Raw genomic sequence first — 23,551 nt, forward strand, 5'->3', positions numbered from 1 at the left:
GGACTGTAAGAACTTGAAAACAGTCATTAAAGTGGGAGATAAGATTAATCTTAGCGGTGTCTTCCAAGAAACCAGCAATAGAGCTAGGTTATTCCAGTTATGTAAATCTTTTTAAGCTGAATGACTGAAGAGAAATTTAATTTTCAAAGAACCGATAATGTTTGATTACACCGAGTCCATTATCTCTTGCTGAGGTGACAGGCAGGAGAAAGTGAAACTACCTTCAAAAGCTTCTACATGGATGCAGACAAGATCCAAAGGGAGAATTTAATTCTCTAGAAAGTACAATATTGGTGCAGTACAGTGGGCAGGAATACTGTGCTTCCTGGAAGCATGTGATGAGCTGTCAGAACAGAGGGCAATCTCCCTTCTTTACCAGAAATGTAACATTGCTGGAGCAAAGTCCTTACATCAGAGTCTATTGAGAAAACAACCAGTAAAGGAGATAAGGGAGTGCCCTGCTTAATACTTTCTTTCAGCCCAAACCTTTTGGAATAGTAACTTTTAATAAAGATCTTGGCAGCTTTAGCTGGGTACATTAATTTTAAGAAAGTAATGAATTTTGGTCTGATTCCCATAATCTCAGCAGTGGAAAAGACGAATGACTACTCAATCTGATCAAAGACCTTTCTGGTATCTGCAGATAGATTTATGGCAGAAGCCTTATTTAATATAACAGAGGGAAACACATGTAATAACCTTGTAAAATTATCAAGTTCTACATTTATTCTATATGAATCCCACTTAATCATGGTGGGCCAGTTTAGGAAGAACTTCTAAGAGTGAAATGGATTCTTTGTTCTTTTGCCTATGACAGTGAGTCAGAACACTGAGGCAGGTCCCAAGTAGATATCTGACTCTACAAACTCATGCAGGAGTACACTTCATTCCAGAAAATGGCCAGACACCTCAAAGCAGGACTATAGAGAGCCCTCATGTCACAATTGTAGTCTTCAAGGCCTTTCCCAATTTAGTTCCTTTTTTCCTGTGCTTGTACTGTGGCTAGACAGGACCTTGTATCCAGATGGGCTTTGAAAACCATATGTAGCACTGCACAGTTATGATGACCTCCTATAAACGCTCCCTACCTTCTTCCCTATGCTGTCTTCTGCCTGAGGCACCTTTCCCAAACAGATTTGTGTAGTTGCTAAGCAGTCTGGATATCCTATGTTAATAATGCTGAGGTGGGAGGCTTGTTCAATACCTCACCTACTCAAAGATGAAGCAGACAAGCCATGAAGGACAGAGGGTGATAAATTTTACCAGCCAGACCAAGAAAGAAGGAAATAATGAAATCCAGTATCCTTAAAAAGCTATTATTCTTGTTGAGAGAACTGCCTCTTCTCTCTGAAAATATTGTTGGTATTTTCCCATGCTAGGGCAACAGTGTAATGGCTGAAAAGAAAATTATTCCAGTGATTTTAATGTAAATAATAACCTGGGTGTTTGATATAATTTAATTATTTAATTATCCATGAAACTCTTAATTTCTGGCGGAACCCTGGTGTACATGAAGGTGAAGCAAAGTTACTGACTTTGGAGCTAAACTGTCTCCAGAAGACACTCTGCATCGCTGGAACCTCTTGATTAAGCCAGATGAAGCCTGGCTGAAGTTAACAAGAAATACCAAATCATAATCTACATACACACTTGGATTTTAGAGGAAGATCGAAAGCTAATAGTTGTTGTAGCCACAGTATTGGTAATAGTAGTATTTCTTAAATACTCATTACATAATAGTATAAAATATGCAGCATAATGAATGTCTTTTAGCACTCAGCCTTCTGATAATCTGTTTCCGAGACACAGATTTTAAAGGTGCTTGGTGAGATGTTAGAAAGTGTCTCTGAGATAAAAGTTTCCTTTGAGAATCATATTAGAAGTTGATCTGCATAAGTGCCCCAACTCCATTAAAATTCAGGTTCACATGCCTTATGACTGATGGTGTCATCAGATTGTGCACCTACTCTGATGAAAAGCGAGGCTGTTTACAGAAGGAAAGATTCTTCTCTTTCTTCATTGCCCCAGCCTCATGGCCTGTTTTCCTTACGCCAGTTTCAATGATCATATAGTTGTAGAGCAAAAAGAGAAAAAACCCATTCTCTGTCGCCTCTTGAGATAGCACAGTTATTCAGCCCAGTGCAGAGGAACATCAAGATTGATACCCAGATGTACATACCCCTCTGATTGCCTTTTTTCAGTTTTGTAATGTTATTCAGAAAAGCCAGGAAGAAGTTAATGATTCAGGGTATTAAAGTAGCCAATGGAGTTAGAAGTGGTGAGTGTGCAATAGGACACTGCTGATACTGCTCACCCACAGAGTAATGGGTTTGGACAGTCAACTCCGACTGGACATCCTAAAGCAGGGAGCAGACTTGAAGTTTGACTCAGCTGTGTGCCAGAACAGCACAGCCAGGGAAGCCTCGAGGCAGATCTGACCAGGGCACACTGTTTCTGCTTGTCCCCATGCCTTCTCACACCACTGGTCTGTCTGAAGCCAGGTCTAACCGGCCCTCTCCAGGATCACCACTCTGGTTATTAAACATCAGCAAAAGACTCTCCTAGGCTGTTTTATAGCCCTTTTTAGGAAAAGGAGCATATTAATGTGATCCTCCCCAAGCCTCAATGTAAGTAGAAAGTAATTTAATTCTCTCATGCCAAAGCCAACCAACCAGTCAACTCTAACAACAACAAAAGCAGTAAAACCGTGGTTTTAACAAGACACCTGACAAACTGCAGTGCTTCCCTAATTATCTCCTTGTCATATCTGTTTAGCGTGAATCATGAATTGATACTAGAGCAACCAGGATCCAGTGGATGGAGCTTGTGCCCGCCAAGTAAGCATGCAGAGCAGAGCAGAGCTCAGGCACACATAAGGCCTTTTCCGTGTATTTCTCTGTGTGAGACTGGATCACGGAGACTGCCAAGTTTTTGGGGCAGATACTTCTGCTGCATCCACCACTCTTGATCCAGGACACTTGGCTCCGGATTAAGCACTACCTCAGTACAAAAACCACTATCAGTTTCATGTTTCTCCTGTACCTTGCTTGCAAATGTCTTCATTACATTGACAAAATTTAAAGACCTTTCAGTTTTTCTTGAGATAAACTTTACCGGTTGTATCTGCAGCCCAGTGCTGCACTGTATCCGTGATTGGACACAAAAAATTTACTTGCTAACTGTAGTTGTGTACAGTACAAGCACAAAATACACATTAAAGATGATTATTGAAGTTCACTCATCTTAAATCATTTAAGGTTCAAAACTTAAGCAGTAAAATAGCAATTTTATTCCAGGCTTCCCCCTTCAATATTATGGCCTCATCCTGTGTGGGAGTTCCTCTACTATTATTGTAGCATAATACCTAACAACATAGTACAGTTCACCTGTTTGCCATTTATGCGGTATTTATGTGGCAAAGAAATGGATGAATTTTGGATTATGAAGTTAAAAAGAAATGCTGATACCCTTACAGGCATAAACCTGGGTATTTTTTACTGCTGCCATCATGCTCCTTCTGCGACCTTGGGCAAGCCATTCCAGTTCTGTGTCTTCAGACTCACAATGCACCCGGGTGGGCAGGACCACTGTTCACCCGGTAAAACTCTCAGGGCCTTAAGTCCTCTGGGCCTCAGTGTTGCTGGATTTTAAAATTAGGTTAAAGCCATACCCAGAACTGCCTATACATGTGAAACTTTACTGGCCTAAGTATAGGGATGTAATTGTGCCAGTATAGGCGTATCAGAGTATTTTGCCACGTAGAAACATCTTGCACTTGTTGCTTCATAGCTCCTTCCAGGAATGATGACTGGATAAAAGCCAAAGTATTAGTTAAAGAATCAGTTTCAGTTCAATCTTGTTTGTGCAACACTTAACTGACTACTGTAAAGATCCCCGTAAACACAGCAGGCAGGAGAAGCTCACTGTTCCACTGTTCCACATGTGGACTCCAAACTTCCAGCCAGTTCTACTTCGGAGCTGACACTTGCAGCTCCAAATGGAGTTCAAGTTCGCTTCAGACGGACAGCGGCGTGAGGGTTCATTACTGTGGGTCTGACTTGCACAAGAAGCCTCACGCACTGTAATGGGTTTACTCGCATGAATGAGGAGTAAGTGCAGCAATACCTACGGGCAGGAGGACGTCCACGTGTAAAACACCTGCGGATAGAGAGTGCTCTATCATTGGCAGGTATTACAGCAATTACTTCAGTATTAAGACTAGACCAAGTCAAGGCTGAATCACCCGTGCCAAGCGGCAGGACATAATCCTGTTCGATCAGGAATTAACTCCGACAGCATCTGCCGCTGTCCCCGCAGCCTCGCTGCCGGAGCTCCCCGGCCGTTCCGGCGGTGCAGTAACGCCTTTTAAGCCCCAGTGAGGGTGTCGGAGGGGGCTCACAGCCGGGGCGGGGGTCGGGCTGCCGGCCAGGGCACACAGCGGCCGTGCCGGGCCGGGCCGGGCCGGGGCCGCTCTCCGGCGGCGGGCGCAGCGCTCCCAGCGGGACCCGGCGGCGCGGCGGCGGGGGCGGGAATTTGGGGAGGATCCCTGGCCGGGCCGGTGCGTGTGTGTGTGTGTGAGTGTGTGTGTGTGCCGGTGAGCGGCGCGGGGCGGCTCCGGCCGCCTGACGCCAGCCGAGCCACATCCATCCCGATCCCGATCCCGATCCCGATCCCGATCCCGATCCCGGCGCGGAGAAGCTGCCCGCCGGCCGCCCGTCACTGCCCGCCAGCCGGTAACAACTTCGCGTCTCCCCGCGCCTCTCCCCGCTCGCTGCCCCCGGGGCCGGGCGGCTGTACCCGCGCATCCTCCTCCTCCTCCTGCTCGCTCCTTGCCCGGAGCTGCCGCGGCGGTTCCCGGCCGCGGGGCCGGGCGGCGCGGCGGGAGCGGCTCTGGGCAGCGCTGCGCTCCCGCTCTCCTTCCCGGCATGATGGCGTCCCTGCGGCGGCCCGGCGGGGACCGCTCCCGGCTCCAAGTTGGTGGGTAGGTGCCGCGCCGGGCCCGGCGGGTGGCAAAGCCCTTCCCTGCCGGGAAGCCGCCGTCCTGCGCCTCCTCCCCAGCCCCAGCCCCATCGTGGCCCGCGGGGACGCGGCGGAGCCCCGGCCGGCCGGGGCAGGGGCTGCCTTTGTGTGTGCGGGAACAGCCTTTCGCCTCCCGCCTCGGCCCAGCCGCGTCCCTCTCTGTCTAATTTATCTTCTTTCTTCTTTTTCCCCCCTTTCCTTTCTTTTCTTTCTTTCAACAGCCCCTTCCCTTCCTGGTTCCCCCCCCTGCCCCCCCCTCCCCTTTCTTCTTTAATGACAAATCTGTGCTTAGAGGTCAAGGAAAGTTCACTTTTTTTTTCCTTTTCCCTGTTAGAGGGTTTGGATGCTTGAGATTTTCCCCCTCCTCAGTATAATTGCTTCATATACTCGTACAGCCAAATAATCTTATCCTGAATATAGATCTTTAAAGCTTATTAAAATTTACTGGCGTGGAGATATTCAGTCATGCGTTCAAAAGGATCTGGGCCAAATACTGACCTTTTTTTTTTTTTTTTAAATATAAACTGAAGTCAGAGGGAGTTCTGACCGAGGCAGGGCTGCTGTGATTGCTCTTTTGTTAGTAGATCAATCTGAAGAAGGTACGTGGTCCGACCTTACAGTTTGCTTTTACAAGATCTGGATAAGAACAGCTTATTCTGAGAATTAATCGTTATTTTGATGTATTTTAGGATAAAATGATGCTTACTGCCTGTCTAAAAGGTAACAGTTTTATTTGGGGAAGTATTATAAACAGAAGTTAATAAAAACAGTACTGTTAGAGCCAGATGGGGAGGAATAAAAGTAGATGTGTATTTCAGATACAGGCAAATGGAAAAGATCATTGCCTGAAACATGTCAGTGTTTAATGGATGTCAGTGTTCAAAGATACTACACCTTAAAAATAACATATGTCTTAGGAAAGAGCTGTCATAGCTGATAGTTTGTATTTCTTTTGCACACAGAGAGGAAGTCCAAAAAAGAAAACTTGTTTAATACTTTTTCTTCCAATAGTTATATGTGTTTTTAAGCAGCACTCAGGAGTAAGAATAAAAACTGTAGCTTGCCCAGCCCACAGAGAACACGTTTCTTTGCAGGTGTGTGTCTGTAATTCTTCATGTGGTTGACTGCATGCACCTTGTCCTGTCAAACAATAGGAGCAAATCATGTGAGGGAACCTAAGTTTGGCTTATTTTTTTCTTTTACTTGTGAGTAATGACTTGGTTGAATTATGGGACATGAGTTTTTTAGTCGCAGCTGATTAATACTTAATTTCCACCTTGAACCAGAGAGCCGTGCTATGAAGCTTTTTCAAGATTCTCATTGGATTTTAGTGCAGGTTTTGAGTGCTCACTTCTCTACTGTGACTGGAAGAACATCAGTAAGAAAATGAGAGAGATCTGGCCCTTTCTGAAGTTCTTGCTGTGGTCTTAGGGATGAAGTCTTGCAATTTACTTCAGACTGTACATAGGCGCTTGATTTGGGCGATCCAGAAGCCTTCCACAGCTACCAGAAAGGATCAGTTCAACGCATGATCAAGTTACCCTAAGGGTAGGGATTTGTCCTTGCATCTGTTTTGACCCCATTAGCATTGGGTATGTAATCAAATACATTTTTTTCCTACTCTGTTCTGTTCAACTTGCTTTTTTGTGTACCCTTAAAGATGTGATGATCCAATACATTTGAGAGAAGTGACTGAGTAAACAGATGGAGATCTTTCTGTTTTGGTATAAATATTAACTATCAAATCAAATATTTGAAAGCTGATGAGTCTGGTGTTTGCTTTTCCTCTGTAGTTTGAACACAAAAGTAATGAGCTGAATGTAAAGAAAAGTAATACAAAGGTTAATAAAAGTGCAACTTGTGTTTCTGAGTACTGGGAAATTATTCAGATTGAACTATGAGTTTCTTTGCTTGCTATAAAGATTTAAATTTTAAAAACGAATGGGTTATGACTGTTTGGGTTTTTTTTAAAATTAGAGCATGAATGCACTGGATATTACATATTGCCAGTGTTCTGCTCTGTGGAGCCCAAGCCATGTGTGTAAAATAAAAGCTCATTTGAGTAGTCTTACAGGCCTAATGGAGGCATCATCTCAGCTTTATAAATAATGTAAGTTGTGTATAATGTGGAGTCCCCAGAGACTGCAGAGAAAGCATCATTACCAGCCTTTTCAACCTGCTGGAGATCTTAAATTGATTTACAGCACTGAACTGGTGCAAAATGATACATCAGGATGACACAGGGTCAACCTGTAAAAGTCTATGATGTGAGCCTGTTAGTTCAGTCATCATAATTAAACCATATTATGAGGGCAGCAAAGCAAGTGTCTGTGACATGTCCCATTGTGCTTCAGATACGGCTGGTTTAAGAATCAAATAAAGAGAGCACCGTGTTTATTATTTAAGTTACGCAAAGATAAGTTGAAATTAACACTTGTGGCCCTGTGAAGAGTAAAAGCTGAACCAATTTAGGTTGACTCTCAATCTCTTCCTTGCAGTCATTAGGAGCTGAAATAGAAGGAATGTGCAGCTTTGGGATGTGTGTGTGGGGAAGTGGCTGTGAGTGAATCTCTGAAATTTATACATCCTTTCTCAAGGATCAACTAGACTTTACCTGCAGACTGTGCTATCAGATATCAAAGGAACAAACAGGAAAACAATCCAATTGTTTGGCTTTTTTCCCCCTAGTATTTCTAGCCTACTGAAGTTTGTAACTGCCTGTTGAAATGTTCCTGCAGATCTGAGTTCTTGTATAGGACAGAGCATTTTAGTCATTGCTTGAACTATATGGCCAAACTTATTCTAGAACAGAGACTCTAATTGTGAATATGAGTTGGCATAGGTCACTGTGCTTTTCTTAGTGAAGACAACTGTGGCTTCGGATTCGTGTTTTCCTCTAACAGCCCTAGAAAATAGCGTGCCACAGGTAGTAAAATGTTTGCTAAATACTCAGCATCTTAGGTCTTGCTGTTTCTGCTGGTAAAATTACTATGATGTGTTTTGGGAAAAATCCTGCAAAAATGACTTTTTTTTCTTCTTTCTGCTAGGCAGTGTGCTGCTTGGGGATTTGAGAGTTTTGCATTTGTTAGTGTTTAAACCAACTCCTCATACCTGAATTGGTGTGAATTTTTAATCTCCTGAGGTTCTCCCAGCCAAGAAAGGAACATACATTATTTTTAGTCATAAATGTAAGTAAAAAAAAATTTTGAGGCATGCAAGTGAAGCAGAGAAAATAAATGGTCACTACTGGTAAGAGATTTATTAGTCTCCAGGTTAATTTGCACCCCAACAGCATGTGCTTTAGCTAAGGTGCTTTTTGAGAGGCAGATAAAAGAATTAAAACTCACTTTGGAGTGCAGTGGCTTTTAAAATGTGGATGTGGATCTGTCTTTTGCTGTGTCAGTGCAGATGAAGAAACCACTGTATTGGAGAGAGAACCTTAAAATCTGTGAAAATGAAAGTCAGATTGCACAAATTGCTTTATGGTTAACGAAGCGATCCTACCGATGTGTGGGAGGTTTGTTGGTTTTGTTTCTGGTTATTTTTTTAATTTCTGGTTTAGGTTTTCATGACAAACTCACCCAGTTTTGCTTTCAGAGTAGGGAAAAGTCTATTCTGCCCATAAAAACTTCACTGTTTTTCCCTGTAGTAACAGCAGACTGATGTTTTTCCACTGGCCTTTCTTCTGTGTATAGCAAAAAACTGCATGCATACCAGTCTTAATAGTTAAAAGATGATATGCAGTTCCTAGAAGCTTTCCTTTGAAATGTACTGAGTGGAAAATTCGAGTTTAAAATACAGACCCCAAGTTGGCAAGCGAGGTTTGAAATGCTGGTGACTTACAGGCTCATCTACACAGGCATCTTGCAATTCTCAAGCTCTTTTGCTCAAGCTGTAGAACAGCATAGAGATTTTTTTTATCGAATGGAGGGTTTTGCTTGGGATGGGAAGGAAGTAATTTTGAATTGATATTTTAAAAGTTTTAGTGTTGTCTCCCTGCAGTCTGAGGTATAACTGTTTCCATTAGAATGTTGCTATTCTTCAAGATTTGAAATAACCAGAGAGAATGTTTGATTGGGCCTTTTGTAGAGGGCTTTACAGAAAGTGGATTCAGGAGTGAGAACACCCTTGGCTGGCTAATGGCTGCCACAAAGATCCCTATCCTCATCCTCAGACAAATGGTAATTTGCATTACAGAAGCTTTTCGGGTTGCTGTGTATTTGAGGGGGGGGACGCCTTTGTTTTTTAACGGGATAGAGAAGGCAAGCATTTAGTAAAATGGGCTGATTTCAAGGAATGAAAACATTTTCTAGAATGATCCCAGATCATACGGGATCTCTCCCTGCATCCATTTGATGCCTGCATGTGTTGGCACTGGAAGTTCGTCCTAGTTTAATAGGAACAAAGGGCGAGCACACTACTCCTAATTAGCCTGTGTGAGGTCAAGTATTCCACGCACAGAACGCTGAACTCTGCCGAGCTGTGGAGATGGGTCCATTTTTATTACTTTTTTATTTTGGGAAAGGAGGAAGGATGTGTCAGGAGCTGCGGTCGTGGGATTGCTCCGGTGGAAGGGTTGTAGGGCTGTGACCATAGTGCCACACAGCAGCTGAGTGGAGCCATCATTAGATTCCAAAGGGTTTTCTGCAAGCACGGATTGCTTTGCTCAGTTGTACTCTTCTGGTGGACTGCTGTCTTGGGAGACTGTGTAGAAGCTGAGTTTACATCAGGAGATGAAGCTTTTTTCTTCCCCTCTCTAGACTTGCCAGTGTAGAGGAACCTGACCAGTAGAGCTATTCTGGACACTTGCACAATTTGGTCGTTCTAATATAGATCTGTGATTGTTCTGGACTATGTCACTTTTATTCCAATATGTGTTATCCACTCAGGAGAAGGATATTAGAACAGATGTCACCAGTCTCTCCCGTTTGGTTCTTCCCCCACCCTTTCTCCAGCATGCACAGGCGAAGTCTAGAGTACAAGGAGGAAAACAAATTATTTTTAAACATGCCTTTATATAAGTCATTATATTTAGGCACTGTTCAAAGCAGTATCATCCAAACCCAACTATTATGTTGACTTGGCATGTAAGCAAATCATTAATGTGGTTCACCAGTGATTTCTGAAGCATTATTTCATATTTCTGTACTCGTAAAGGGAACACTCTTCCCAACATGGCAGCAGATGAGACTGTCTAAGTCAGTGTAGACAGTCTGAATTATAGCACTTAATGGTATTCAGAAGTATATCACTTGCATGTTTTTGTCATTAAAACTACTAAAATGCCAATCCACATCAAAGTGATCTATGGACTATCAATCCAATATTGGGTAACTTGAAAATAAGATACCCATTAAAAGTTTTTACAGTGCTGAAGTGGTTATAGACAGAATCATGAGAGTTTTCTCTGTGTCCTTGTGTCTTTCCCCAGCATGGGTGTAAGAATCACATCTGCCCTCCAGTTTTGACTGATGGACCTTCTTTCAGTACTTGGAACTATTGTTTGAGGGGCAGCTGAAAATATGTCCTCTCATTACAGATTTCATCCGTGAATAGAACCTGGATTTCAGGGTTTACAGCATTACAGAGGTTCTTCTGCAGAGGTGGCAAGACTGATGTACATGTTTAAGGATGTGTCTGAGTAGATGAAAGCAAAAAAAGCATATGTGCACACACTTGACACTCCTGTAGCAGGTTGAAAAGTTTTCTGTGAGTTCAGAGAACCTCGTATGTTCATATTGATTGGTGCATGCAGTGACCGTAGTTGATTACTTGCTTTTATTTCTCACTTTGCTCAGCTGCCAACTGGTATCTCATACTTCTGTGTTTACATGAAAGATTGAATTACTGAGATATTTTTCTTGTAAATAATTTCAGACTTCTGATTTCAAGCACTTTCAGGAATTGGAAATATAATCAGCATTCTGTCTGGTGTAGCATGTTTAAACCAGGACATGAGACTCTTAAAGATATTTTATTCTTACAGTGGTGTGTATATAGGACCCTTCAGAGTGGATAGGTATGCTATATGTGTGTGTGTACATATTAATACCTAAAATAATAGTCACTGCTGTTGAAAGTTAAATTATTTGAATCAGAGGAAGGTAGGCTGCACCTATATATAGTTGAGAAGAGTCTGTACATTTATCAAGGTCTGTGTATGTAATAACTATTTATATATAAATACTTAAATGCTGTTTAAATGCTTAAAAGCTTAAAATCAGTTTTGGTTAAAGATGAAGTAAATAACTGGAGAATCATGTTGCAACAAATTGTGGTTTCCACTTAAATGTGTTTCTAAGAGTGATAGAAGGAGGAAACATCTGCTGTTTGGTCAGATGCTGTTAATGAGCTGCATATTTGACTTCATTCTGCCAGTGTATTTCACCTTTGTATCTGCTGGGTTTCATTTGAATATTGACGTGGGAGGAATTAATCAAACGCCCTGGTTGTCTTACCTGCATCTTACTAGTAAGGACTTTGATTGAACTGATCTGTTGAGGGAAAATATATGTAGCTTGTAACTGGACATATTTTCTGTGACAGGGGAAAGAAGGGTCCCAAAATTCTGTCAAGATAAACATGGTAGTGTGTGTAAGAGAGAGGGTGGAACGTGGTGTGAAACTGACATCTCCTGCTCTTTCAGTTGATGGTTTAATTCTCTGGAGTGTCCCTGTAATTTAGACAGCTGAAGAATAGCAAAAAATATATGGGTTGGGTTTTTTTGTTCTCTGTTGTTTTTTAACTCCTCGTCCTTTCCTTTCTAGCCCTCCCAAAATGTTGTAAAACAAACTCTGCTAGTGTTTTGGTAGGACAGAATAGTTGGCAGAACACCGTTGCTCACTGTTGGCCAGTTGTCTTTTTTTCAAGGGTTTCCAAGCTGTCTTACATGAAGCAAGAAATTTACTTTCAAGTTAGGCCACACACTAGCACCTGCTTAGGAGTATAGATTCTGCTCCCAGGTCCTGAAAAGTTACTGAAACTGGCTTGTCAATAAAACACAGTCCTGTTTGATGAAGGGTCTTTCTCTTGATATCTAAATGCTCTGGTGTGAAATTTGACATATTTTTATCACTGTTATGGTTTCCAGGCTGAAATATACTTTGGGGAAGGTGAGTTTGGATTTATTTTAACCTAGGAGGGGCTTTATTCAGGTTAGTAAAACTGCAAACTACAAGATGATTTTTTTTTCTGTTGACTTAATTCCATGTATAATAAAATAGTCCATCGTGCTTTTGCAGATAGGCTGGGAGACAAATGGGATGTGAACATGACAGGGCTTAGTCATGATTGCTTAAGGTATCTGGAGCTATAGTGATGAGCATGGGATGGGAACCTCTGTAGATCAGAATCTTCCAGTAGCTCACAAGCAGTGAAAAATGGGGTGGAAAAGTGGTTTCTTAACCAGGGTTGTATGCAAAGCAAGGTGACAGTGATGAGGACTTGTGTTTTAATGGAACAGAGCCATACATGAAGCCACACTTCAGGGGTAGAAGCATGAAGGGAGGAAGAGTGAGGCAACTCAGAAGGCTTCTGGATTCTCTGAAGTGGTCAAAATCAGGGAGAAAGCAGCTTTCTTGTGCCTCTGCCTGTGCTCAGCAAATAGAGCTCAGTCCCTGCCTCAGTGTAGTAGCACTTGAAATGATTTTGTTCTTGTGCCGAGGCAAGCGGAGTTCTACCCAGTTTTCTTGAACCAGTTGCTTTTCTGATGTGATCAAATTAATTGGCAGGTGGTTGTTTTGAGAACTTCACAGAATCACAGTACGGTTGATATTGGAAGGGACCCCTGGAGGTCATCTGGTCCAGCCTCCTCCTCAGTCACGGCCACACAGGTTGCCCAGGACCATGTTCAGATGACTTCTGTTTTTCCAGTTGTGTGACAACTGCTCTTGTTTTTCCCAACAGTGAATAAAGTAGATTTGAAATTTATTTGAATCTCAAGGACCTGTCAACATGTACATGATGGCTTCTGAGATTGTTACACGCATAATGCCATGATGCTGGTTTAATTTCAAGTGTGTAGTTCAGGAATCCCAAACACATGTAAAGCGTGTGCTTCCCTGTACAGGGAGGGAAGAGGGAGATGAGAGGGACGGAGACCCAACTTGAGTGACTTTACTGAGGTCTTACCATGAGTCTAACATTCAGGACCAGAATTGCAACTCCCTTCACACTCTCTCTTGGTCTTTGCTCTTGTCAGATATGTCTTTTCATCGCTAAGGAGAGAGAGAGAGAGAGAGAGAGAGAGATAGATAGATAGATAGGTAGATGGATAGAAAGAGCAGACCTTAGTTATGTCATCATCTTAGTTCTGCTAATTACCTGGTGAATGCAGTGATGAACTATACTGATTTGAAAAATGTGGATTTTGACCTTGCTGAATGTCTTGGAAAACTTGGCTTACATATAGGTTGCCATCCTGACTATTGCAGTTTCTTGTTTTGCATTTTTGCCTGCTGCTGGCTTTACAGTCTGGCATATTTAATAACAGGCCCTTTATTATCCATGCTGGCTAGTGTCAGTGTTAAGTGCTTTCTCTTGGATATAGTAGCCAAAGGAAAAGTCTTTGTCTTTACTAGTTTAAAAACTTAGGATAAAGTAATTACAGTTTCTGTAATGTGTCGTATTATATTTCATGTGGAAAATACTTTATAGATGCTCTTGGCTTTAAACTCTGCATTGTGTGGTATTTTTGGATAGATGGATATGAAATCACTCTTTTTTCCCCCAAGTTTTCAGTCTAGTTACTAGAGCAGAAGGCAGTGGCATTAGAGGGGGGTTGAATTTCTTGCTGGAGTGTTTGGTTATTCAGAACCAGCCAAGGCAGGGCGCCTTGCCCTAGGGATGAGAGCAGGTTTTGCAAATAAGCTGAAGTACTCATGCCTGAGTGTGAGCTAATCTTTGACCTGGATATCACTTAAAATTTGGGGGTGGCAGCTCCCCAAGATGCAAAGAACTCTTAAGAGTTGGGCTTCTCTCAGCCCCAGCCAGGGATTTCTTCGCATAGGCTGGCTGGGTGACTTTGGTGCTCTGAGCTGACCCCGCAGAACGTGTTTTTTGGTTTATGTTGGTTTTGCCAGGTTAGGAAGGTGAACTGACTGACAGGTAGAGGAAAGTTATGTTGCAGTACCGAGGCTGGGATAAGGGAGTAAAGAGAAACCTTTTCTCTCTGGGTGGGAGTGAGCCCTTGGGGCTGCTCACTGGCTTGTGGACCTGTGACCTTGCTGGCCCAAGGCAGCTGCTGGAGGTAGCCAGTCACAGGACAGTGCTGTAGCACTCCCAGATGAAGACTTCCTTAATACGCTTGCCAAGGAAAGGTCTAATTTACAGGGTTTTTTTCCCAGATACTTATGTTGGTGATTAGCAGGGACTCGACTGCCAACAGTTACGTCAGCCACAAAGCCCCAGTGTAGCTCTATTGGCAGCAAAACGACAGTGATTAATGGTGCAGTGTCTTTTATTGGGGGTGAGGGAGGACGGATGGAGAGCAACACTTAAACAAGCTTTTCTGGTCAAGTGTTGTTTTGCTGGTATAAACTGCAAGCTGTCTTAGAGATGTTTTCTAGTTTAGTGCAAGCAGATGAGCAGAACACATCTAGTGCTCGTCCTGTGTGAGACAGGACAAGTGGTTTTCCTCAGGAGGAAAAGAGTGTCCGAGTTTAACTTCTTGGTAGTAGAAACTTTATTTTCCTCTTCAGAGGATGAAAGAACTTGAAACAATTGGCAGACTGGGTACAGTTAGCAGCATTATCAAGAATTCAGAGAAAAGGTAAATACATAATCCCCTAAAACCCCTTCTGTAAAAGTAGATTGGTGTTACCAGAAATTGCTGCCAGTGGAGATAGTTAGGACACCTGAAGCTGATCTGTGGTGTGAGCCAATGCACTGTTTGTAGCTTTCCTGGGTACTGCACCACTGCATAAATCACTTTCACATTTTGGCTTTCAATCCACTTTCCTCAAAGGAAATGTAGAAAGCATTTGTTTTGGTATTATATAGTAATGTGTTTGAAAGCCCTTACTCTTTCTTGTTACTTGCATCGCTGTAGTATGTTTCTTAACTTTTAGGAATTAGACTATCTACAGATTTAAAATGCAAACTGTAGGTATTTCCCTAGTAGTGGGAGCTACTGCTTTTCCTAGTGCTGGAGCAAGGTACTCACTGAATTTCCTTGTAGCCTTCTGCTGTGCTGAGGAACTCTCCAGATCATGGGAATCTGTCTGTAACATCTTTTTAATTTTTATCTCTGGCTTGGCTAGAGGCTTCTTTGCAGAAATCGTCACCGTAACTGGCATAAATGCTCCAGGGCTATTTACTGCAGCTGACTGGATAACTGTTCCCTTTGCCCTTCTCCCCACCAGTTTATCAGGAATGATTCTTGCTCATGGTCAGACCCGACACATCTGCTGTGGTTTGTGAACTGGGAGTGCTGATGGCAGGCTGCTTTGGCTCAAGTCTCATATTCCTGATTTTTTCCATCACACCTTTGCCTACCTTCTTGCTTTCACTGACTTGGTACATGAGGGCTCTCAATCTTCCAGCCAGCCAGCAGGCCAGGGTTGTTTGAGGCTAAAGGCTTCTTATCTTTGGAGCTGGGGAGTGCTGGTGTCAACCCCAGAATTAAAAGCATCTTGTGTTAACAGCTAAAGACAAAGAATCCGAAATCTTTGTGTGTTCTTTCTGTGCACTAGCTTGTGGCCTAGAAGTAAGTAGTCTTGGAAAGCTACAAGTGCTGGAAGTTCACCCTTGCAGCCTCACTTTGTGACTTTGGAGCTTGGAGTTCTTCTGTTTATCCTCAGTACCAGGCCAGCTATGACTGTTTGTTCAGTAGCAGGCAGCAGCAGCAGTGGAAAATTTGGAAGCCTTATGGCTGTTTTAAGCTACCCTGCTGCTGACCTTGCAGAGTATGGGCTGTTTGGAAAATGCCGTGTTTTGGTGTCTTGGCTGTAAGAGACTTGCAACTTTGCCAAATTTGAATTTTGAAACTTCAAACTGGTCTCGAAAAATTATGGTGGAGTGATTAATAGGCTGCCTTATTGCCATATGCAGAGTCATACAGGCTCTGTTAATAAGAAAAGCTTGCAGATAAGGAAAGGGTACTGAGTAATTCTTTTTGTGACTTGGTTCCTCTTCCAAAAATCATGAAAAGCTTACAGATAACGAGGGGATCAGACAGACAGATTACAGCCCTTTTCTCCTGTTGTAAAACCTCTGTATTCCCAGTAAGCAGTGTAGGAGGATATCTCCCACTTCCTTTCAAGCTATGCTGTTCCCAACTGCTGTATTAACTATCAGTTCCTATCTGTGGGTTGAAGCCTTTGTACAGAATGCTCCAAAGCCTTGATCTCAGGAATATGAGAAAACAGTTTGATGTGAGATTCTGCAGATGTTCTGGCACAGGGCTGTGACAGCTGCTTTTGCCTCATCCCACAGTTTTTTGTATCTCTCTGACTCCTCGTGTATGGCTGCACCCTTGTTTTGCCCTTTTGGAAGGGGAAAGGTGTGTCTGTGACTTCTGGGTCTGTTTTTAGTGTAGGCACACTCAGAATTGCACCTCACCTGCTGGTAAAGGCCACGATCAACCTTACATATGTGTTTGCAGGTGTATTTTAAATGGTAACCCAGAGTGCCCTTGATTTGGTCTCAGGAGGATCCCTAAAAATTTGTACTTGCCTGTAGGTTGTAATCTTTGAAGAGTTTAATTGTCCTGTATGGAAGCTGAAGGGCCATCTGTAAACACTGTGGTCTTCCATTTATAAAGGGTCTGTGACTTAGGGTGGTTTGATAAATACCAAGGAACTGCCAGGGAGTATATGCTTTGATGGGGTCGTGCAGCTGCTGCTCCCTGTCCTGAGGACCTGGAGCACATTGGGCTTCATGTCATCTGAAGTCCAGTCCCGGTTTTCAGAAGGCCACTCATGGCACACTGTAATTAAATAATGTTTCATTGGACTGTAGAAGTCTGGCAAATATTGGTGTTTGTGTCTGAGTTGTATAAACTTGGCTTGGAAAGCTGTGTCATCTTCAAACACTTTCTCTGTCCTGAATGGTAGTTGTGAATTGCAGGACACTTGACGAAATTCAACATAGACATTTTAAAGCCGTGGAGAAGGTACAGTGTTTTAAAATTTGTTCGAAGGCGAAAAAATAGCTCTTTAGTTTTTACAGATAAGGCAGAAACCAGGAAAGCTGGAGGAATCCTTTAAAAAGAGTAAAGCGTGCATCTCATGAAATGCACTGAAATGTCTTCAGTGCTGGCAAACTGATTATTCTTATTTCAGGTGTATAAATGGTGGGTGGGGGACTAATTTGTGGAAAGATTCATTTCATTTAACAGCATTACTTTTTTGGTTTAATTTTCATCAGTTTGTTCTGCTTTGCTGAGGCTTGACCCAATAACTCTTTTATTAGTAAGTAATTTTTCTTCTCAGTTTTTGTCATCTCTTGCTTTGGTGAAGGATTCTGTTTAAAGCTGAGGCTCTTGAGCTGTAATTTAACATCTTTACTTAATCTCTGATAAATGAAGTCTGGGTCACAGTCTTTAGAAGTGGTTTAATGCAGCTGATGTAACTGTATTGGTGCATGCTCTTGGTGAAATGAATCATTTGGAGGAGCAGTGACTTGCCTCAGCTGAGCATAACTGGAGTGTGTTTGGTGGGGTTCCCCTCCTTAAAAAATACCCCATTGGAGCGCTGCTCTGGCTGGGGCTGACAAACCCCTTTTTAAATTCATGCAGTCTGTGCTAGACTGTGCTGTTCTCTGAAGACAAAACACATCTTGCATTTTATGAGCTTCACTCAAAAATTTTGATGCCTGAGTGGTGATGGACATTTTTTCTTTCTTTTCTGTTTTAAAGATTTTCCTTTATGCTGCAGATGTATGTTTTAACTGCCTAAAAAAATCCCTGAAAGTGACATGTCAGTAAATTTTCCCCATCTCACCTGTGAAGGAAGTTCCTCCCACCCTCTGCTGATGAATTGGAGGGAAATGCTTTTTTCGGCTGATAAAAAGAAATAAAATTCCATGCCCTTCCCAAAGGAGGAATTCAACAATTGGACAAGTGATGTGGGACCATGTGTTGGTTTGTAAAAGGATATAGTTTGTAAAGATGTTTCCTTTGATGCCTGTGATGAATATGGATGTGTTTCCGTTGGAGAGGGTTTTGATTAAATTATGCAATTAGAGCTGACCAGACAGATCTAAATATAGGAAGAGGTTTCAGTTATCCTGCCTTTGTGTGTATTAACACACCCACACAGATGTGTGTTTGTTATTGTTGTAAACAACACCTGTTTTCTAAAGACAGTTCAAAAAGTCAGGAAAGGGAATGGTCTCTGTGGAAAAAGGGAGTTATACGGGAGTTTTATGATGAAAGGGAAAAAAAAAAAAAATCTGTTTTCCCCAGCTTTTTCACCTTTTAGAAGAGGACTTCTGACTTACTTTAATAGCTAGGCTAGTCCTGGCATCTTTGTGGATGTTCACAAAGCCATAGCCAGTGCTCCAGACTGGTCTTAGAGGTTCTTCTGCATTTTTCAGGACTTGGTCTGTGTCATCTTACAATGTTGACTGAGAGATCCTTGGCTGCTTCTGTACTCCTGAGTGCTCTTAGTTCCTAGTAGGACAATGCATGGAGTTTAAGTACTCCACAGCACAAGTGAAATGGATAAACCTGCCCCAAAGATGCACAATACCCACTGTGATGGCTGGTAATTAATTCTGTTCCTTGACAATTGTTTCTTTGGATATGTTTTTCTTTTGAATGTCTTGTCATAGTTTGAGGATTTCTCTGAGAGGCCTTTAGCTTGGAGAGAGGGAAGAATGAAGAGTGTCTTCCTTCATAGCATTTAGGGAAAAAAACACCTTATGAACACTATTCTGGCAAGTTTTGTGATTCCTTGTATTCATCTTATAGGTTATTTTAGTGAAGTTCATATTTTGCAGTCCCATCTGTGGCAGAGTTTTGACTGAATCATCAAGTTGCAGTTCCTTCCTGACCTTGGTTAAAGCACTAGGCTGTGGTTTTAGAGATAGTCTTTGAAAGCACATCCGATTCAGTCCGACTGCTCGCCAGCACCAGAAGGGATTTGTCCACACCTGGGTGGACGTTTTGATCATCCTACTTGTACTAGCTCTGCTGTGCACCAGGCTTACCCAGCTTCCTGACCAAGTATCTTGGCAAACTTGGTTTTAACTTTTTCCTGTAGTCTTGGCAATATAAAATTTATATAAAATAAGCACGGCAAGGAGACCTGCAGGCGGTAGAGGAAGAGCTGGTGTGTTGTGACTTTGTGGAATCTCACATGCATCTGAAGGCAGGAGAGAGTAAAATTCAGCAGGGTGTTTTTCATCTCTGGTGACAAAGGCAGGATTTGAGGATCTGGTGATCACTTAAGAGGCTGTAGAGTGTTAGTGTTGTAACCATGGTGGAGCTGTGCTTTAATGAAGGTGAAGATAAAACTCATGAAGGATGTGGTGTTTAAATTTGTTTTCAGGAGTATGGTTTTCAGTAGGTCAAAAACAGCAAAGGTATTGGGAAGAAATGTTCTTAACCAGGACAAGGACAAATCTAATTGTTGATGCATGTCTGTTAAAACTGGGAAAGAACCTTTGCCATGTTCTTCTCACAATGATATACTAGCTTAGAAAGACTTTTGTGCCATTTTAGTTGTATTGTAACACAGGATTCGGTTTCTAATGTGTATGGAAAGCAGGTATTTTTTCTGGAGAAGCAACAGTGAAGTTACCATAAATCTTTCAAATCTGGTACCTTCAAATCCAGAAAACCTGTAAGAATTTGCTATTGTTTTACTCTTGCAGTCGTGATAGTTGAGACTTCAAGGGCAAGGAGCAATGCCTTGTGTGCCAGAAGCTGAGTGGGGAGGCGGGCAGGAGAAAAGCTGTGGTTCGCTGTAGAAACTGGCCGAACACCGTGTTCTTGGTTTGAACTGTGGGGAGCACTGGGAAGGAGCTGGCAGATACTGAAAGTGTAAGGTTATCCCTTCATGCTCTGGACTAACAGAGCAGTGGGGTTTGTGGGTTTTGGGTCACTGTTGCCCTCCTTCTCTCCACTGGTAAATCCTGCATTGCCCTGCGGTTTCATTTTGCTCTCCCCCCGCCTGCTGAACTAAAGGGTGCTTGTAGGTATCTGACAGGATTTTCCCTGTGGGCTGTACAGTGGTACATGGGAGGTTTTCTTGGAAGGGCAATCCCTCAGCCAAATAGCACGAGGGATGGATGGCCCAAGAGGAGTTTTGATGCAGACTGGGTGTTTTGGGCTGTTACAGAGGTTACTTCACAGGACAGGCTGGAGATACCCATCCTCCTGGCCCTTGCTGGATCTAAGTAAGGAAAGGAGTCTAATGCAGTGTCAGGAAAAACCCTGCCTACTCTGTTAGGTATGATGAGGTATTTTCAACACCAGTGTGTTCCTCTTTCCTTGAATGATATGTTGTATATCAGAACACAGGATTGCTTATTTCAATGGTTTTTTGAGTTCTTTCTACCATGCCAAGAGAACATAAAATAGTTAATTTTTTTCTTTTTTCTCTTTGTCATTTTCCAAACCTACAAGGAAAGCCAAGTCAGGTTCTGTACAGGCTCTCTAATGAGTTCTACAGCGCTGTGATGTGAAATGTGCTTTCTTTTTACATGTGTATTGTAATTCAGTGAGGTTTCTGCCAGGTTTAGTGCATTTTTCCAAGCTGAGCAAGATCTGATCTTCTGCCATAAGAAGGTGCAAAGAAAGAATTTGTTGACTGAAAGGAGGGTAATTCAGCAGAAGACTCTGGACTTTCTGTTTCACAAAGCACATTACTTGAAGAAAGAAATCAAAACTTTTTGCTGCTTGCTCCAAGGATAGGGAGCTAGATGAAGTTAGTGCACAATATGTTGTTACACATTCTACCATTGCAGCTGCTTAGACTTTGTGCCTTTTAGTAATACATAAAAACTGTACATGGAGATAGTTCCTGCCAGAATAAAGAGACAGCTCCCTGGCTTCTATGCCAAAATCTGTTTTTTGATTGGTTTTTTTTTTAAGAAAAAAAGTCTAAATATTGTACTGAATACATGAATTGCTAAAAATATATGTCTCTCAGAGCAGGTAAACGACTAAATATTTTTAAAGAAGTAAATTAAAATCTCTCTGCTTGTTATTTCTTTATAGTGTTACTAAGTAATGGATGCTGGGAAGAGGTATGTTGACTAAGATAAATTGAATTTTTAAAATGTAGTCATAGACTAGACAGTTTTCTCTGTGGTTCACTGTGGTTCCTGCCCATTTTTATGTCTAACTGTGCTAAGCATATATTAAAAATATTTAATAGGATCCTTTTTGCCTGCATCACTGAGCCTGTAATACAAATAACGAAATTAGTAGGAGAGTTAGAGTCACTTCTTGTTTGCCTGAAACTTGGGCTAGAAGTTGTTTTGCTCCCCCATCCACCCCTCTGGGAGAGGATCATCTAATTGTCTAAACCCTTTCTCCACCCATCAAAAACAGTCATTTATGCAAAGTGGGACAGTTTCCTATGGGATCTCCTGTGGGAATTTGAAAGCAGTCTCGTTGAATATTTTACTGTCTGCTTCATGTTGCTGACGGAGTAGCTATCTCTTCTTTGAGGGCTAGAAAAATAGAACTTCAGTCTTAGGCATTTTGCCTGAATATGTTTGTTTAAATACAAGGCTGGCCAAACAGATATATAAAAATATAATGCTCACTTATTTTTTCATAGGCTGCGTACAGGTTTGTGTGTTAATCCAAAGATGACAAAAAAAGACAACAGCAGTGAAGGAAGACAAATAAAACAACACTGGGATTTGAAAGAAGTTTGTTGATTCCAACTCATCCATCAGCAGACAGAATGCATAATAAAAAGTGCATGGGTTTGGATGTGTAGAGAGTGTCTGATAAGTGGGTAATACTCAACTTCCTTTAAACTGTTGCCAGACTGCTTTTTGGAGAGTGCCCTGTTGTTTTGCCTAGGTTTCTGTTCTGTCCCTACCTCATGAATAAAGAGACCCTTCAAGGGCTGGTGGTCACTCAGCTGTTGGAAATACTAATTCCCACTTTCCCAGAAGGGCACGTGGATTTGGGGAAGAAAGACGCAGACTGTGTCATCTGCTGACTCGTGGTTTAATCTTTATTTTGCACTTCCAGCTGATAAGACCACTTTGTGCAGAAGCAATACAGGAAATGATGCAGTGCAGAAACCCAGAGTGGCAGAAAGGGAAATGGAATGTACTGGCAAGGGCTCAGCCCTGCGGACGAGCTCTCTGCTTCTTGGAAACGAAAATCTCCACATACATTGTGGTTTGGGTTTTATTTGTTTGGTTTTGTTGTTGTTTTTTTCTTTGTCTGTTTGTTTGTTTTTTGGGTTTTTTTAGCTTAATATTGGTTTTGGAGCTTAGAGAAACTAGTGTACAGCAGCCTGTGAGTTTTGTCCCTCTTCCCTTATCTTGCTGCTTGTTCAGGGCTTGGGGTGTGCTTAGGCTTTGTTTTGGAGGCAGGACTTCAGCAGGAATCCCTGGCTGGAGGCTGGTGGCCAGCTGGGTCCTGCTGAGCTGCATTACTCCCAAGCTCACCTCCAAGCGCTGTGCCTAATGCTGTTCCTCCTGCTCCCAGCAGCTGTTGTCACAGAGATGCCACCGTAGCTTTGATGGTGAGGGTGAAACTTGTTTTGGAGTGCATGACTGTGGGAATGGGATGTGTGTGTGCTGCAGGATTTGATCCAAAAACTTCAGAGAATCTGTTCCTTTGGTCTGACTGCTTGGGGCTGCATCTGTCATCTTAGTCTGTGCAGAACTCATGTACTAGCCCATGGTAGGGTTGTATTTTCAGGCACTGATATAAACATACAGTCTTAATAGAGAGGACTTCTCCTTTTTCACAGCAAGTAGCTTGGTGAAAAATGGGTCAGGCCTAGGTAGAACCACATTTGCAAACATTACTGATGTTGAATGAAGCTTGGGTCAAAACGTAGGCTTTGTGCTTTCTCCTTTATTAGAGCTTCAACTCAAGCCCTTTAAATCTTTTTTGTTTAATTCAGATGGATGTGAAGGAGAAAGCTTTACTTGGTATACTACTGGAACTTGTAACTTTTGTATGTGGAACTTGTATCTTTTGCTTGAAAAGTGCAGAAAAAAGATATTTAGAATATTGATTAAGATACAGACTATATATGAATTGAGAATAACTCAGTTACAAACATATTTAAAGCACATTCCTGTGTGCTGGTTCTGGTAATTCAGTTATTAAATTAGCACAGCATTTTAATAGAGCACTTCATAGTGCATGTAAGGATAAAGTATACCTGGACTACAGTAAGTGACAGTAATGGCGTTTCAGTTCATTTAACAGTATAACACATGCCCACGTAACAAAACAGATTCTTAAATTTGCCGCAGGCTCATGCAAGTCTTTCCTTGCATTAACATTATTATTTCAAATACAGCATAAAAGAAATGGGATGTACCAGTTTGAAGTGTAGGTAGACATGGCCTGTGTCTTAGTCCGTAACCATTGTTCACATAA

General features: G+C 42.2%; 1 protein-coding gene across 3 annotated transcripts in view; it reads left to right on the forward strand.

The window, feature by feature from the left end:
- Positions 1–23,551, forward strand: part of SMAD1 (SMAD family member 1) — a 64,319-nt gene that overhangs the window by 14,684 nt on the left and 26,084 nt on the right. Inside the window, exon 1 of one of the 3 annotated variants that reach the window (XM_032109334.1) lies at positions 4,627–4,733. The exons of 1 other annotated variant lie outside the window; for it this stretch is intronic. The gene's annotated coding sequence lies outside the window, so the exon portion shown is untranslated. Of the gene's footprint in view, positions 1–4,626; positions 4,734–4,897; positions 4,982–23,551 lie in introns of those variants that run through there. One more of the 3 variants, XM_032109335.1, reaches the window with a different exon arrangement.

Source organism: Corvus moneduloides, chromosome 5, assembly GCF_009650955.1.
Source record: "Corvus moneduloides isolate bCorMon1 chromosome 5, bCorMon1.pri, whole genome shotgun sequence".
NCBI lineage: Eukaryota > Metazoa > Chordata > Aves > Passeriformes > Corvidae > Corvus > Corvus moneduloides.